The 17,586-nt window shown below is 42.4% G+C and overlaps 1 long non-coding RNA gene across 1 annotated transcript; it reads right to left on the minus strand.

Annotated features, from left to right (window-relative positions):
- Positions 1-1,377: 1,377 nt before the first annotated feature.
- On the minus strand, positions 1,378-15,762 carry LOC137146495 (uncharacterized). The gene is made up of 2 exons (XR_010917961.1): positions 15,150-15,762; positions 1,378-1,952 (listed from the first exon to the last, which is right to left on the minus strand). It is a non-coding gene; the product is annotated as an uncharacterized lncRNA (long non-coding RNA).
- Positions 15,763-17,586: the final 1,824 nt, after the last annotated feature.

Raw genomic sequence — 17,586 nt, forward strand, 5'->3', positions numbered from 1 at the left:
TGCCATCCCATAATGCCATCCATGTCCCATAGTTTTCATACCTGTGTTTGAAATTTCACAAACCCATGCAGCACTTTTTGCTGTCTGCCATCTGTCAGAAGCCTGGAGCCTGCAGAGCGCTGAACTATGATCATGAATGTTGCAAACACAGAATGAATGGTCCTCTGATATTTGCAGAAAGTACTACAACAAGGAGGGACATGATGATTTCTTTGAGGACAGATTGCTGAGGGACATGGCAAAAAAACAATTCAAGGTTGTGGATGGCATTCATGGAGCAGCTGCAGATGGTGGAGTGCCACTTCTGGGTCTGAGAAATGAGCTCAGACTGATGGGATCTCATCATAATGTAGGTATGGACAATGAAGCAGTGACTGCAGAACTTTTAGGCCACATTCCTTGCTCTGTATGCCAACCTCACAGCAGCTCTCCAGTACACGGACACCATACAGAGTCACATTGGCAGTCGAGAAGAGAACGGAGATTGCATTGTGGAAGCTTGCAATCCCAGACTGCTACTAGTCTGTAGGAAATTTTTTTTTTCCCCTTCCTCCAAGTTCAAATCTATGGTGGGAGCTACTGTGATGGAAGTGTGTGGGGCCATTAACCATATCCTACTATACATAACTGACTCTAGGAAATATGTAGGACAGTGAATGTATTTGTAGCATGGTGTTCCCGAACCGCAGTGGGGCAGTAAATGGCTAGTACCAAACCTCAAATGTGTGCCAACCTTTCCACAGACTACAGCAACAGAAAGGGCTACTTTTCTATGGTTATGCAAGCATTGGTGGATCATGAGGGACGCGTCACCTCATCAGTGTGGGCTGGTCAGGAAAGGAACGATGCTTGCATCTTTAAGAACACAGGACTGTTGAGGAAGTTGCAAGCAAGGACACTGCCCCCCGCCCCGCCCCGCCTCCCTCCAGCTGGGAGATCATTACTGGCATTTCAACATCACCAGTAGTAATCTGGGGGTCCCAGCCTACCCCTTGCTCATGAAACCCATGCACTGGCCACCTTAACTACCAGCTCAGCAGATGCAGAGCGACAGTTGAACTTGTTTTCCACAGGTAGAAGAGGCACTAGCGGTGTTTATTCACTAGCTTAGATCTCAGTGAGAAAAATATCCCACTGTTTATAGCTGCCTGTTGTGGCCTGCATAACATCTGTTAAGCAAAGAGGAAAATTTGCCACTAGAATAGAGATGAAGTGGCTACCTGCCGAGTTTGAACAGCCAGACAAGGGCCCTTAGAAGAGCTATATGGCTAAAGGAGGCCTTGAAAATGCACTTTAATGGTCTGCCATAATCTGCTGTGCTGGAGAGGGCTGGTACAGCACTGAAGTTGTGGGGGTCATTACAGGAAGTAATAAAGATGAATTTCCAAAAAATAAAAGTTTATTCTATACCAGAAATGATGCAAAACATTAACGTGCAATTAAAAAACCAATACAGTGCAAAGTTAATAGACTAGAACTTGAAAATAAGAACAGTTGAAAACATGTGTCTATTTCAGTCCATTCCTGCCAAACCACACCAGTTATGGCTCTCAGGTCAGTGCTTGAGAAGCTGTGGTTTTCCTTAGTGTCCCTCATCTGGTGGGGTGGCAGTGATGACACATGGAACGTAGGGAGCTTCTGCAAGGAGTTCTCCATTGACTATAAAGGGAAGCAAGCCCACGGCTATTGGCTCTGTAGGTCAACCAGAGCCTGCAGCATTTGTGTTTGGTGCCTGAGAAGCCAGTTGTGTCCTGTTGCTTTTCCTCTTCCTTTCTCCAGGCTGTCTGCTTTCTTTCCTTCCCTCCCTTTCTCCAGACCCTCTGTCCACAGTACAATGCAGCACTGGCTTGCAGGATCTCTGACTATGTTCTCCCTATCCACTTCTTTCTCCTCATCAGAGTCAGGCACTCCACAGTTGGAGGGGGCATCCCTCAAGGGAACAATGGCAGCAGCTACAGATGAAACAGGCCAAAGTATCATTGTATTTACAGTGACAATGGAAAGCAAAAGGTAACTCCCTTCCCTTACTCCCGTATGAGTTTTAAATAAGACATGCTTATTGACACTTCAGCTTCAGAGACCTTGGCACAGCACAGCTCTCCAGCCACAGTGAGTCTATCCTGCAAGAGCCAAAAGGTGGGAGGGGAAGAGTATCTCCATGAAAGTTTCATTAAGATCTCTCGGGAGGATACAAGGGACATCCCTATGTACATAAACCACTTTGCATACTCTTCTCCCCCTGCATAGCCCTAAGGGGAATGAGAAGCAGATAAAGTTCTCTTCTTGTATGAGAAGAGGGAGAAGTAAATGCCTATGTCCTGCTAACTTGAGGTTGGAGTCAGGCACCATCTTCACATTTAAACAGTTTTAGGGGAGAATGCATGCACACACTTACCCAAGGTTCTTTCCCTTGGATTGGGCTTGTCTATGCTCAACCAGCAGGACTGGCTAGACTACAGTGGAGTCTCAAACAGATTCCGGCTCATGGCATAGCTGGAGCCCTTCCCCCTCCCTCTTGTGGTTCACAGCAAAGGTTTCCAACTCAAGTTCCACTGAGGTATCCATGGTGGTCTGCAGGGTGCTGGTGGGGTCTCTGTTAAGTGTGGCATGCAGCTTGTTGTAAAAGTAGAAGGTCTACGGGTTGGTGGCACCAACTCTTGGCCTCCCTGGCCTTGTGGCATGCCTGCCTCAGTTTTCAGCTGCAGTGCCGCATGATCCCAGTCCTACCTCTTCACCTGCATCTCCATACAGTCTTTCTGTAGAGGTCCATATTTCTACAGCTTATCTGTTGCTATGCCTGCAGTGTCTTTTCTTCCCACTGGCCCAGGAGATCCAATACCTCCTGTCTACTCCAGGCAGGAGTGTGTCTAAAGCATTTAGCTAGCATGGTCAGCTGCACAGTTGCACACAACAAGGGAGACCTGATAGGTATGTTTGCCAAGCTAGACCATCAGGAAAAGACATTCCAAAAGTACGTGGGGGTTTTGCGGGGTAGGAGCTTTCAGTCTGTGATCCCTGGGCAGTGGAGTTCACAATTCATTTAGATTAAAAAGTCAGTGCAGAAAGCAAAGAGCCTATGACCTATAACTGGTTGTTCTAGAAACAATGTGTGTAACTGTGAGATGCTGCAGTTTAGAGACAGAACTCAAAGAAAGCTTTAAAGGTCATAAAAATTAACAGCAATGTGTTCTCTGTGCAATTTTTGCATCTGACTCTCATATGATTTAATGGTATGATGTGGGAGTAAATACAAGCCAGCATTTAAACAAATGAGTCTAATATATCAAGTTTGTTAGTCAAAGGCAAGATTTTTGCTCATACAAGGGTGTGACTGCCTGAGTATCTAGGCCAGATTCCGATTTCTTCCATCGGATGATGGGTCTGCTAACAAAATAGTCTACTTGCTATTTACATGGACCTTATCAAACCTTCCACCAGCCCATTATTTCACATGATATTTCATTGCAGGGAGTGGTACTAGATTCACCTCTCTTGCTGCTGGATTCTGTTAAGTTCTCTATTTAAATCTTGATGTTATAGGTGGGTCAGAGCTGTCTGTGTTACAGCTATCTGGAGACCCTTCTCTCTAACCCTGAGGAAAACCACACAGCAAAGGGTCATATCCAAGGTTTATAGCAACAAGAGCAGTAAGCCTGTATGGGTTTGAGAAGGTGGCAAGGCGGAAGAAATTCAGTTTGTTTCAGGCTTGGTCTACAGACAGGAAGACTTCAATTCCCATTGAAGTTCAGATCAGATCAGATCCCAAGTCTGGGTGTTCAGACCACAGAATTCAGATGTATGCATATGGGGTTCTGTGCATAGAACTAGCTGACTTGTGCATGTGAACAAAAGGCACATGAAAGAATGTACCTGTAATTTTTAGAGGCATCTTTTGAAAAGTAGCCTTAAGAGACAAACTCAAAAAAGGGAGAGTCATAATTCAAACTGACACACCTTAATCTGAAATCCATAGCTCAGGCTCACCCTCCTTACAGAAATTTGCCCTTCTTCACCTTTACTTCCTCCTTAGTACATTGTGCCTGAATGAGTCATTGCACACTCATGTTTATTGAAGTCAGACATTTAAATGTTATTTTGGTATATTTTAAACTATGCAATGAGACAAAGTCTGCTCATTACCATGAATTTACATGGATGTAACTGCAAGCAGAATTTGGTCCAGTAAATGTAGTCTACACTTTTGCACCTCTATTATGTGCACTGTGTATGTGTCTATATTTGTAGTGGATTTACTTTTCCATAAGAGGAAAAATTCAAGTAAATAGGTGTCCAAGCAGATCTTCAAATCATCAAGTTTTCACCAAGGAGAAAAAGTAGCCTGATTTCACAGAATTATAAACATAATCAGCCTTTGTATAACTTGAATGCAGCCTGAAATGTGGGTGATTTCTGAGATAATAGAAAGCCAATTTTATGTAGTGTGCAAGAGGAGATGCCTTGTGTGACTGTAGGCTTACTAACAGCCAAAATGCAAGGTGCAACTGGAAAATAAAGTTTAAAAATATCCTTTGGTACACTCAGATGTAAAGTAATCTAAAAAGAAGCAGAAGTGGAATATTCCATACCTTACACTGCCCATAATTCAAAAGAAATCTCCCATGAATATTAGGACCATTAGGGTCAGCAGTTCTATCTGCTACCACAGCACCAAAAAAAACAAAAACAAAAAAAACAAAAACAAAAACAACCTCTTTCATTACAGTAATGCACATTTGTATGTGTTATTCAAGAGCCTTAAAACATTCAGTCCAGCCTTATCATCAAGTCATTTGAGAGCGCTCACTGAACACTTATCTGCTAAAAAAAATAGCGCGTACCCAAGTAAGCATCCTTCCCAGTGTGGCTGGATATGCCTAGCTCTACACATCTTAAAGTTAATGAATGTTCTAAATGCAACTGCTGCAAGAAAACATGGGTGCTCCAGCAACAGAATACTGGAGCTCAACAAATGTAGAACTAAACTGTTATTGGATACCACTATTAACAATGAGGAAGTCAGTGTGCTGCTGTATTTAGGGATCTGTGGCACCATGTTCTCCAGTGCAGCCCAGCTGCCTTGGGCTTCCTCTGCACAAGGATGATCCTCCAGTGGCACAGAAGCTGATGTATGGCCAGTTATGCCACTCTCTTGCCCACAGCTTGTGAAGAAGCCCATAACTGGAAAAAAGGGTGTGTGGTCAGAACACACTGGCACCAGACAAGTCCATGGTTGCCTTTTCAATAGCACGGGACCTTTTACAGCCCAAGTCAGCAGTCCCAGGGTTGCTCTAACTCAGCACTAGATCCTGACCCAGCACAGAGGCTGGAGCAGGATCGGGGTGTGTAAAGATCATCATAAGCCACCTTCACACACAACCCTCGAATCTCTACCCCGACTCACACGGTATGCACTTCAGGTGCAGCATGGTCTTTATCAGACATCTAACTCTGGGTTGAGTAAAGGAAGAGATCAATCTGTAATATTGAAATATTTTAAGCCTAATTTGTTAAGACAGCTACATTTATGCAAGCATCTCATTTCTACATTACTGTAGGCCTGATAAAGAATTTTCCTGGAGAAAATGACCGTAGTGACCTCTCTCAGCATCAGTTGGGTATTGATGTTTTCAAATAGGACTAAAATGAAGCTTCTCTCTACACTTGTTTGGCCCAGCAGCCTTTTAAAGTAGCACTAGCCTTTCATGAACAAAGCTTCAAAATACACGGATGGAGTTATTCTGATTTTAATACAGTATGGCCCATCTGTCTGTCCAAGTCATTAGACTCTGCACATCACCATGATACCTGAGTGCCTGCCAAGACCAATTTGTAACTTAACTTTGTGAATGTTAAAGTGCTAACGTGTTTAAATTTCAGCTGATATTATAGTGGAGCCTTTTATCAATATGTAAATTGTCCTAGGTCTGCACTACACTTGGATTTTACCACCAACTATTTCAGTTAACTATTTATTTTTAAACTTAAAAATAAATAGTTATACTGGTACCAGCCCTGGTGCGAATGCAGTTATGCTGGTAGAGTTTATTCTTGTCCCTACTAGGACATTGTACAGCTTTAACTCTGTTGGCAACTTCTGTGTTTATACACGTCTGCTAGGATTAAGTATTTGCAATATTTGAGATTTCCTATAGCAAGTATAAGGAATTAAAGAGAAATACTGCAGACAGTGAAGTAATCTTAACTATTTATCTTAAGTAAAACTGATGTGTCCTTTAAAAAACCATGAGCAATAATATTGATACTTTACATGGAGTGAGCACCTTTTATACCAAAGTGCTTTGCTAACTATGGACACCAATACTACAAACATTTACCATCTGAGCATTATCCCACTGAACCATTCATAGCATATGCATTCACCTGGAAGTATATATTCGCAAGATAAGGCTCTACGCCCAGAGCACCAATGACCGCCACTAAGATAGAGGATGTCAGACAAGCAGACAACCCATGCTCAGCACACGGCACAGCAGAAGTTTGACAACGGCCAATGAAATAGAGTGATACAAGGAACATAAGATATTGAAGTGTGATGGAAAGCAATAATAAAATGCATACAAGAATCAGAAAGAGAAAGGAAGCCTTTAAGCTGTCTCCATTCTTCACTAGCTTGCTGTAGTTTCAGGAAACTAGAAGTGTGCCCTTGAAGATTCAAACCATGCTCTTAACTGGTTATTAGAAAATATGCATTGCCACAAGCACAAGCATAAATTGTTGTTCCTGCTTCACTTATGACCACATTCCTGACGTCCCAATGGTAGCAAATGAAGTGCTAGAACAGCAATCTGTTCCGTGACTCACTGCAAGACAGGAAATCTCAAGCAGATCCACCCTTCCTTCCTCTGTTGCACCAGCTGACTCGTATGGTAGCACACAGAATGGCAAGAAAGCTGAAACAGTCTGCTACATTTAGAAAGAAAGTAAACTGCTGCTGCACAGACAATTAGTCAAGAATCTTGATTAATCAGTGAAGAGTCTGAATGTTAGCACACAAGGGAAAAGACTACATTATAAGAAATAAATACCCATTATCTCATATATCATATCTAATCCTGATTTTTACTTGTCAAATAAATTAAGACCCCAAATTTAAACAGATATTGCCTGCTTCTTATTAAAAAATAAGACTATTCCTTGCATGTACATTTCTTTAACCACCATAATCATGCAAGTTACCTGAAAGTTATGAAATATTATCAAGCATAAAATGCATCACCCTATTAAGCACAGATGGTAAATGCTAGAATAGGAGCGAAATCTTGATCCCACTGAATGGGATTTTAACTGTTGACTTCAGTGGGGTCAGCAGTCCACGCTAATAGATTTACCGCTAAACTACATTTGTCTCTTTAGTTTTCATCTGTAAACAATAAAATGAAGAGTCCTAACTAGGACAAAGGAAAATCAAACTATACAAATAAACCCATGAAAGAATTTGCATATCACAGTAACTTCCAGTATCAGAGTAATAGACCTCTTCACATACATAGTGATGACCACGAGTTGTCCTTATTTGTCTGATGTGTACGTACTATGCTTATAAAAAGCACACGCACACACACAAATGAACAAAAAAACCCAGCAGAACTACTCTCTGCATGTTGTGTATAATCAAGCTAGTCTATTTCATACTTACAGATCTAGTTCAAAACAAGATTGATTTGTCAGTAGCCTTTATTCAAAGCTACCTTTCTTTGCTCCCTGCTAAGTAAGCCACAGTGTAAATGCTGCCTAAGTGTTTGTTCTCCCTGCCAGCAATAAAAAAAGTCCTCAAGCTGCATTATGTGTCAAAGTACAAAATTCTAGGCCTTGGGATTGAATCAAGTCATTAAGCATAGCTTTGCTCTTTAACCCAGGGGGGGATGTTATAAAAAAGGCAACAAGAGTTCTGCTTGTACTATAAATTGACAAGCTTTTCATTCTGTCAGTTTCACTGTACCTTATAATGGTATCATTTAGGCACGGCTTTCATTCAAGTCCCTGATGAGATCAAATCAGGACTAAGACGGATTCAAACATCTTTAGCTCAACGGTAGCATTAGGGTACGTTTACACAGTAGACCGGCAGCAAGTCTCCCAGCCCCATGAAGACAAACTCACACCGGCAGCGTTTGCAGTAGTATGTTAAAAATAGCAATATGGATGTTTCACCTTCAACTGGTGCTGGGGCTCTCAAGCCTAGCGAATCGCAGGGGCAGCTTGCGAGCCCAAGCAAGAATGTCCTCACTGCTCATTTCAGCAGTCCAGCTCAAGCCCCACTCACTCAAGTCTGCCTTCCCCAGTCTGGAAGGCTCCATCCCAGTTGCAGCATAGACATTCTTAGAGGAGAAAGTAAAACTCCCAAGATAGACAAGAAAAAGTTTATCTCCATTGTGGATAGTGTTTTACAGATGTACTGGAAAGTCACATCTTTGCCCTCGACAGCTTTTCTCTGGAATTGATTTGCTTTGCAATCGCCCAGTGACCCTCTCATAAGGGCCTCATTTAGAAATGTTCCAAACTCACAATTTGCTGATAGATACATTAAAGATACAATAGGCGATATCCTTAGCTGCAGTAATTTTATACTTGGACCAATTGAGAAGTCACCTTTCCATTCCCCTCAACCCACTCTGTTCTAGTGGGAGCTCAAACAGTCCTGGTCATAACAGTGCAGCCCAAGTTATGCCAGCTGATACATCAGCCAATGCTCAGGCAGAGTGCTGTGCACCACAGCTTGCCCTCCTCCTACTCCTGGAATGGCCTGATGCTCTGCACACCCTCTGCAGGTGAGTGAGGGAGTGGCAGAAAGCCAATTACACCAGCTCTGCACTACTGGAGGATTCCATTTGGCAGAGGCAATCCTCTTGCACATGGAGGGCAGTGGGCTTTAGCGTTAAAAAGCTAACTGGAGATAGGAATTTCCCTGAAGATCTTGTGACACAAAACTGAGAATACCAAAACTGAAGGAGAGGACTCAAAGGCCACTGGTCTTACAGAGAGAGGAAACAACTTCGGATCCTGTGGAAAGGACAGGCTTAAAGAGTTATATGTATTGGGGGGACCCTTATGTTTAGGTACAACAAATTCTCATCTTCAAGCAAACCAGCAGGGGATGGTTTGCAACCAAACCCTGAGGACAGTTCATGCAAAGTCATGCTCTAAAGTGTCCCTAGCCTGGGTTTGCCAGAAGCTGGGAATGGATCACCTGTTCTGTTCATTCCTTCTAGAGCACCTGGCATTGGTCACAGTCAGAAGACAAGATACTGGGCTAGATGGACCATTGGTCTGACCCAGATTGGCCATTATTATGAATGCCTACTTGTTCAAGTACTATAGTTTACATATCGATCAAGAGAGCCTGAGAAAAGATGGTAGCACCTTTTCTGCCAGTTTTCCAGATGATAGTCTGTGTCCTACAAAGCATGAAGACATTCCCTGGCAATTCAGGGGAGAAATGGGCCATACTGGAGCCACAGAATTTGTTGCTTAGAAAAAGCCTAGAGATGTCTCTTGCAATGGAGATTAAAAGTGATCCTGCTCCCTCTTGGTACATGGTGCTCCTTGCCTCAATTTTCCTTCTTCCAGCTCCAAACACTTCAGTCTCTTGCTCTTGAAGTGCCTATTTCAGTGCTTTTCAAAACAATTTAGCCTTTTGGCCTAGCTGTAAAGTCTACCCTCAGGATAAATGAAAAGTCCAACAAAACAGTCTTGTCAACTCTTCACCTTGGCTCATGGTTTTCCCACTTTTTTTTTTGGCCTTCCTCCAAGGCTTCTCAATCATCCTTGCATCAGGGCTTCGCAACTGTTTTGTCCTTCCCTTGTGGCTGCAGATGCAGGCTTCCTGGCTATCCTAGACCTTTCTTCCTGACCTACCACAAGAAGCCCCTCAGCTCCTGCCACTCACCTGGCTTTTTTACAGGAGAAACTTTCTGCTGGCTTCTCTCTCCTCTTATTAAATAGTTTCCTTCTTACAGGTACAAAAGCCCATAGGCCACATGATACCTAGTCACATGACCCAGCCATCAGCCCAAGCCCAAACTTGTTATCTGGGAGCTGTATAAATAGGCACATGGGAAGCAGTGTGACCCAACTGATAGGTCACTGACTGGGACTCAGGAAACCTGGGTTCTGTTTCCAGCTCTACTATTGAATATCCTTGGGTAAGTAACTTCCCCTCCCTGTGCCTCAGTTTTTACAGGCCTAACATAGGGATAATGATACAGTCCTCCTTTGTGAAGTGCTTTTAGACCTATAGATGAAGAGTGTTAGGAATTGATGATGATTAGATAGGGCTGAGCCAACCCCCCCCTTAGATGGCATGTGACTATTATCCCGCTTCTGTCTGCCCTTTCCTTCATTTATATTGCTGGAAGCAGGTGCCTTGACGTTGGTTTGAGGTTTATCCTGATCAAATCTCAAGAATGGTTGTTGGTCCCCATAAGAGAGAAGAAATTAAACCTCAACAAATTAGACTTCATGGCAGTTTGAAAGTCTTCACCAAATTTCATGTTCCCCAGAAAGCTCATGTTCAGCAAATTAGATAGTTGTTTGTCTGAAAGACAAGAGACCGAAGGTCTGTATGGATAAAGACTCTATTCATACAGGTCGATAAGTGAGTAAAAGTATATATCTGACAGTAAGGCATACTCAGCAAGAGAGAGTGTTGAAGCAGATGGTTTGTCCAGAGATGTCAGTGTGTGGGAGGACTCATCTCTGAAATTAAGAGTGTTTTTAAAGCTTGTTCAGGCATGGGGGAAATACAGGAGATAAACTGATTCTCCTTTCCGGCAAACAAATCTGTTGTTGGTGGCAAGTATCCCACCTGCATGCCTCCTGACATGGAAAACAGTGATTCAGTAAGAAGGCTGTACATCTTCTCTTAGTCATGCAGAAGGTGACTGACCGTGGCAGAGGTTCTGAGGAAAGTATTAAGTGATTCCTTAGACATGGGATCAAGGGGTTGTCTATTGATGTACCTTCCAGTTCAGTTGGAAAAAGCAGCAAAGACAAAGATCATAATTTTTAAAGCAGATTGTGTTCCAGGCATAGAGGACTCAGATCTTGTACCTGGAATAGAGACACAACCCTTAGCAGAAGATGAGCCTTTGATTTCAAAGCCTGTGATGCAAGACAACTTCAGTGGTATTACACCAGAAAAGCACCATCAGAGCCTCTGCTGGTATAAATCAGCACTGCTCCATTGAAGAGGATCTGCCCTCCATCTGTAGTTTGGTGTTTTCTGGTTTAATGTCAGTTGGACATTAGACAGGTAAGGAGCACTGATGAGAGGGGTGACAAGGAAACAATTGTTTTGAGATATTTGCTTACACATCAGAGCAACCATACGAAAAAATGGTAAGTCAACCTTAATTCATGACTAGGCATTTATGGCCTGGCACCCTCTGATAGGACCAGCATGTAATAATTCAAATCCAGTTTATATTTAATAAAAAAAACTAAACTAGTCTACCACCAAAAAGTTTGCTTTTTTGACAATGCAAGCTTTATCCAGGGGGTGCACCAGTCTTTGACAGTTATAAAATAACCTTCCCCAACTATACTCCATTGAAGGAAGACTACTATCAAGAGGAATAATCATATTTCTGCATTATGCAAAGAAAGCCAATTATGTGACTTAGGTAGCCTTCTCATCTTAATTGTTGATTTAAGAATATACAGGTCAAATCATAGCAGATTTAAAATTATACAGATGCATGCACACATGCAGCTTTACATACTTAAATTCTACTAATTCTTAGAGCTCTAAAGAGCATGCAGGTCTGATGTGACATGTTAAGATCTTGATGTTTTGTATTTGACACAATTTATCAGACTTTAGATACTATACACAAACTTTAATGTCCAATGTTTAAAGGCAACAAATATAAGGCAAACATTATATACGACAGAAAACCCCTAGTCACTCGAGATATTAGCCATTTACTTATCCATTTCAAATGGAAACCTAATGTCAGCCATCAAATGTTAAGAGTCTCGGATGCTGTTTAATGAGAGAGAAGAATACAGGTGTGGTAAAGACACAAGTAGCTAAAAGTCCACTGAGGTTTTGCTATTGATTTATATGGAAAGTGCTCAGATATTAAGGGCTTGGGCAGCAGTGTGAAGCCTGAAAATAGGTGGTACTGGTGATTAGAACTGATTCAGTACCTGAATTAAAGGAAAAAGAAAAAAAATCAGTTCTGGTCAATTGAAATATTTTGTTCTGGCATTTTAATCCTTTTTCAGTAAAGGAAATTAAGAGCTAGATCCACAAAGTCAAGGAAGTGATGGTGGTCCCCTTGGTGTGTTATAGTTCTGTAGTTAAGAGTACTCACAGGGGATGTAGAATTTTTTAATTCTGATGTACCCCCCTTCCAGGTGAGTACTTGGTATTCTAGGGTGGGTATCTCAATCTCTCCCATCAACCAACTATCTCTTGGAGAGTGGATTTATTACTGAAACAGAAAAATCCCTTTTGTTGCTGTAGTAAATGCCTACACTACACTGGCATGATTGCAGCACTGTAGTTTTTTTTTTTTTGTTTGTTTGTTTGTTTTTTTTTTTAAAGTATTTTTAGTGTAGACATACCCCACGTGGTTAGGAAAGCCTCTATTGGCCTGCCACACTTCTATTGCCAATCTCCACAACCTCTCTGGCCACATCCCTTAGTAATGAAATCAGTACCTAAGGCCAATTGAAAAAAAAGTGAGGCAACGATTTCTAAAAATGAGTTGCCTGCTGGAGAGGTAGATCGGGGGCAGATAACAGTATGTGGAGAATGGTCAATGGAGACTTTTACATGATATTTAAAAAATAGAGTATTGAGCAGCAGGGGGAACTGAAAGACCCAAAAGCAAGATTAGCAACCAACTGCCTGACAAATACATATTAGGAAGCCATCTTCTCTTTTAACTACATCTATAATCATCCCTTTTTTCCATCTTCCCTTAGGAAGAAAAACACTAAAAATTCAAACAGTAGTGTTCCTGTCACACAATGAAGTGTAGGCAGTATGACCTAGTGGTCAGAACAGTCTGGCCTATGGGTCAGTGCAGAATCAGGGGAAGAACCAGAACGGTGATCAGGAGATGAGGCAAAGAGCCAGGAGTTGGCCATCATGAGTTCAGAGGTAAGCAGGGACTAGGGCTGGAGCAGAGCAGGCAAGATGTGGCGCCTGGGCTGCACAGGAAGCAGTTCTGGTGCTGCTGTGGCTGCAGAATGCATTGAGCTCTTGCTACCAGGCTTAAATAGGGATTTCTTGGCTCGTCTATCCAATCAAGGAGCAGTGTCACTTAGTGAGGGTTTACTGGGCCCAGCTGAGGTCATTAGGTTGCTAGGCAACTGTGCCTAGAGCCAGCATTGCTCCAGACAGTTCCAGATTTAATTCAGGAGACTACCTAGCCTTCTCCAACAAGCTGCTGGTTCTCATTGTGCTGATTCCTCTCTTTAAGCAGCAGCATTTGCTGATACTGCTTGACAAAAAGTCATTGGTTGCAGTAGGAAGGTGTCAACTGTGAAGTGAATGTCAGTAAGTCAGCAGCTGTATGGAGAAGCCTCCAAAAAACAAAAGCCAAGATTTTTTTCCTCTTCAAAATAAGAGCCCAAACTTAGTAGCTTAAGTCCATATATTAGCCTCTAAATAAGTGGCACACTTATTGAAAAGTACTCAGCAGCTCCCATTAACTTCAAACAGCACTGCAGGGAGCTAAAGCACATTTAAATAACTGGTCACTTATTTAGGCATATAAAGGTTGAAGTTAGCAACCTAAATTAGCCAGACACTGTAGATTGGGGACCTGACCCTGAGTTGGTATAAAGTGGTACAGCTCTGATGGAGCTATGTCAGTTCACATCAGCTGAGGGGGTGGCTAGATTTCTCAGGTGCTCTTTCAGCAGACAAAGCTATTTATGATTTATGTCAGGACCCTTTGTGATCAGAACTGTCTCTCCTCTTTTTCATTTCTGTACCTAGCCTCCTCCTCTTCCTCTTGTATTTTCTGGAGAAAAAACAGCAGGAAAGTTGTATTGCTATCCTATTCCGACCTACCCTCTTGGGATGTACTTCCCTCTAGGAGAGGGTAGTACATTTCATATCACATATCCTGCTGCTAGAGAAAACACTTAAGGTAAACAACCTATTATGTGTATTAATGCTTAAATACTTTCATTTAAAAAGTTACAGCATTACAACTGTAAATATTTCTGTCAGCTAACACAAGTGTAACTCAGCCATACCTCACTTGTTACTTTATTTTTAAAAGTCAGTACTCACAGAAGTCATCCAATGTGTTAACGATATAGCCAATAATTAAACTCCTTCACTACCATCATAGTGCAATTTCCAAAAGGCCTGTGCAACAGATATTTTATAAGTGAGGTTAGTGATTTCAAGGGTTTAGTTTCACTAGTTAACAGACTGTGGGGCCAGTGCATTGGTTATGGTAACCAAGCCTGGTACTTCTCAGGTCATTTAGCTCTCTCTGCACCCACACATGGACCTCAGCCACCCTTCCTTACAGTACTAATTAGGGAAGGGATTATACCCTTCCCCACCACCCCTTGATTGAGCCTCCCAACTCAGCCTTCCAGGCCAGATTGAGTCCTCCTCTCCAAAGCACTCAAGAACTCAGCATGAAAGTCACTGTGACTACATCCATTCCAGTTCACATTAGAAAACACAGACAGACACAGTTAAGGTTGCTCAAACAGCCTGACCACTGCTTTTACATCACCACACACAGAACAAGTAAAAGCCAAGGACAATCTTAAGAAAATCTTGGGAAAGGCAGACAGCAGAGAGATTGCTTTAGGAGTGCACCAAGGACATCTATGCAAGTCTTAATGACCATCACAGAGATATTATACTGAAGGGTACCCTAGAAACAAACAATAATGATCCTTTATTTAAGGAGAGTGGTGAGATTAGGTAGCAGGAGATTACATGCATCTATACAGCTTTGGGTAAACTTAAAGAGCCACACAGAGGATAGAAGTACTATTTCACAAAGGATTTTGAGATTTAGAAATTTGGCTCTACTCAGAATTGGACTGAACTGAAAATTCTGAAATTCTCTACAAGGAAAATTCCAAAAAAACCCAAAAAACTTTCAGACAGCAAAACATTTCTGTAAAAGGAGTTGACTCACCACAGGCACGCCCCTTCATGGCTTGCAGTGCTCTCATCTCAAGACCCACTCACCCACCAATAGGCACTTCCATCCTGTAAGTGGATGCCTCTTGTCACAGCTCAGCCCTTCAGCCAGGTCACTTTAAAGTCTCTCCCCTTCCAGTGTAACACCACAAGAGATCCTTCCACCCTCTCTTGGGCTATTCCTTGGCCTGTTCTTGTGGCTCAGACTTCAGCTATGCTCTAGGCTCAATAGTCCTTACAGCAAGCTTATATGCCCCTTCCTCAGGGCTGGTAGGGGAGCCCAGGTCCATGTTCCACCCTCAGTTGCAGCCCAGGGACTCTGTATGAAGTAGCTAGGCCTGTTCCTTCAGATACACTGCTATTGCCATGGGCCACTGCCTATCTTTGAGCCCCTTGAGGTGCTTCCCTGAAGCCAATACATAACCAGACCTCTCAGCTCTCTGTCTGCTCCCTAGATCCTACATCCATTTTTCTCTACTAGAATGCCCATCCCTCTATACTATACTATACCTTGCACAATTTCTAGAGCCTACTACCAGAATTAATTAATCTTTATGACTATCTTCATTCTGCTAGTCCAAAAAAAAGGGGGGGAGGAGGGGGTCCCTTTCTTCTTTCTCATGGATTTCTGTCTCCTAGACATGGAGGTGTTTTCACTTCCTTCTTTTATGAAGACCACTCAGCTGGGTCTAATAACACCCACACATTCTCCAGGTGCAGCAACCTGGACTAACTGAGGTTTTCAGTCTTCCGTTAACCTGTTGTTCACCTGTGCAAAGTAGAGACCCCATCATGGTTGTTTTTTCACAAACATTTGGTTGTGATTTAGACTCTTTTTAAATTTTGTATTCTAATATAAGACACAATTTATTTCAAAACAAAAAGTCATTTCAAAATGGAAAATCAAAATGTTTCATTCCAATAGTGCTTCATGGGATGTTTCAACAGTCAGAACTTTTCCCCCAGTTTTCTTCTGAAACAAAGTTCCTGCAAAATTGACCCACTTTCATGAAACATTTTGATTTTGACACAATATGGTTCTGTCCAAGTTTCTCTGAGTAGCTGTAGATAAAATGCCACAGCAAAACACACTGCTAAAACACTGTGGAGCCCTCCCACACCACACATCAGGTGCTGTGGAGGCCAGCCTTGCTCCCAGAGTCCAAACACTCCATTCCCTAACCAGAGAGGAGGAACTAGCCTTTACACACCCCCAAAACCCTGACTAGACAGTTGGCAAGAAATACCATCCCTAATAGTCTGCTTTCAGCTCTCTTCCCATTGGAGGATAGGAATGCCACTCAAGAAGAGACTGAACACACCATGGGAAAGGCAGGTGCTTATGCTGCAGTGACATAGCAGTTTCAGAGCCAGAGCCCAAGGTTTGGAGACAGGCCCAGGTAGCAGCTGGAGTGCTTAGCCATTAGGGCTTGCACTGCACTGCACTGCATACATAATTAGGCACTGCCCTACTCTGAGACTAATAGGCCTAAGGCTGTTTGGACTGTTTGCTATTGATGGACTCCGAGCTCATTTGTTAAGTCTCTTAGATTTATTTCACTATATGCACATTAACTGTTCCATTTAATGACACCATGGCCCCATCCATTGTTGATAGAGGTGTTGGAATAGATGGATGCATTGGAGTGATTCCTGGGTAGAGTCCTATCCAGGGGAGGCAGGGAATAATCTGGGGAGGGTGTGAATAATCTGTCAAAGCAGGGGAGCCCCCACAGAGTAATTTTCAGAATAGAATGAAGGAGTCATCTAATAATCATGGCCAGAAGTAAGCCTATAGGTAGCAGGTTGGTATTATTTCCAGTTACATCAAGAAGATGGTGCAACTGGAAAAGAGGGAAAAAACCACTTAGAAGAGAGCCTGAGTATAATGTAATGAAGGAATATTGGTGAGGGAAGGACACTATTAGGATTGGTAGCAAATATAAAGAAATAAACTGTTCTCACTCATCCTCCCCCTCTCCCTTATTTGCATTTCTCAAAGCAAGCTCACTCATACAATATGGAAACAGTTTGACCAAGTGATGTATCAGCAGGTTTCCATGGTGATCAGCATACAAATTGTCTGCCCAGCCATGTGTGAAAGAAACCATCAGTTTTAGGAACTGAAAATACTATGCAGAGATAGAATTGTTCCCTGAATGAGGGTTTCACAGGATTGCACTGCCTGTCAGAACTCCTGACGCTTAATTACCAAGACAAGGTGTGTGAGGTAATATCTTTTATTGGACCAACTTCTGCTGGTGCAAGAGACAAGCTTTAAAGCTTACACAGAGCTCTTCTTGACCTGACTCTGTGTAAGCTCAAAAACTTGTCTCTTTCACCCACAGAAGTTGGTCCATAAAAGATATTATTTCACCCACCTTGTCTCCTTAATATCCTGTGACCAACATAGCTACAAAACCACTGCAAAC

Source organism: Emydura macquarii, unplaced genomic scaffold, assembly GCF_026122565.2.
Source record: "Emydura macquarii macquarii isolate MOO-44397 ecotype Brisbane River unplaced genomic scaffold, CSIRO-AGI_Emac_v2 contig_18, whole genome shotgun sequence".
In the NCBI taxonomy this organism is placed as follows: Eukaryota; Metazoa; Chordata; order Testudines; family Chelidae; genus Emydura; species Emydura macquarii.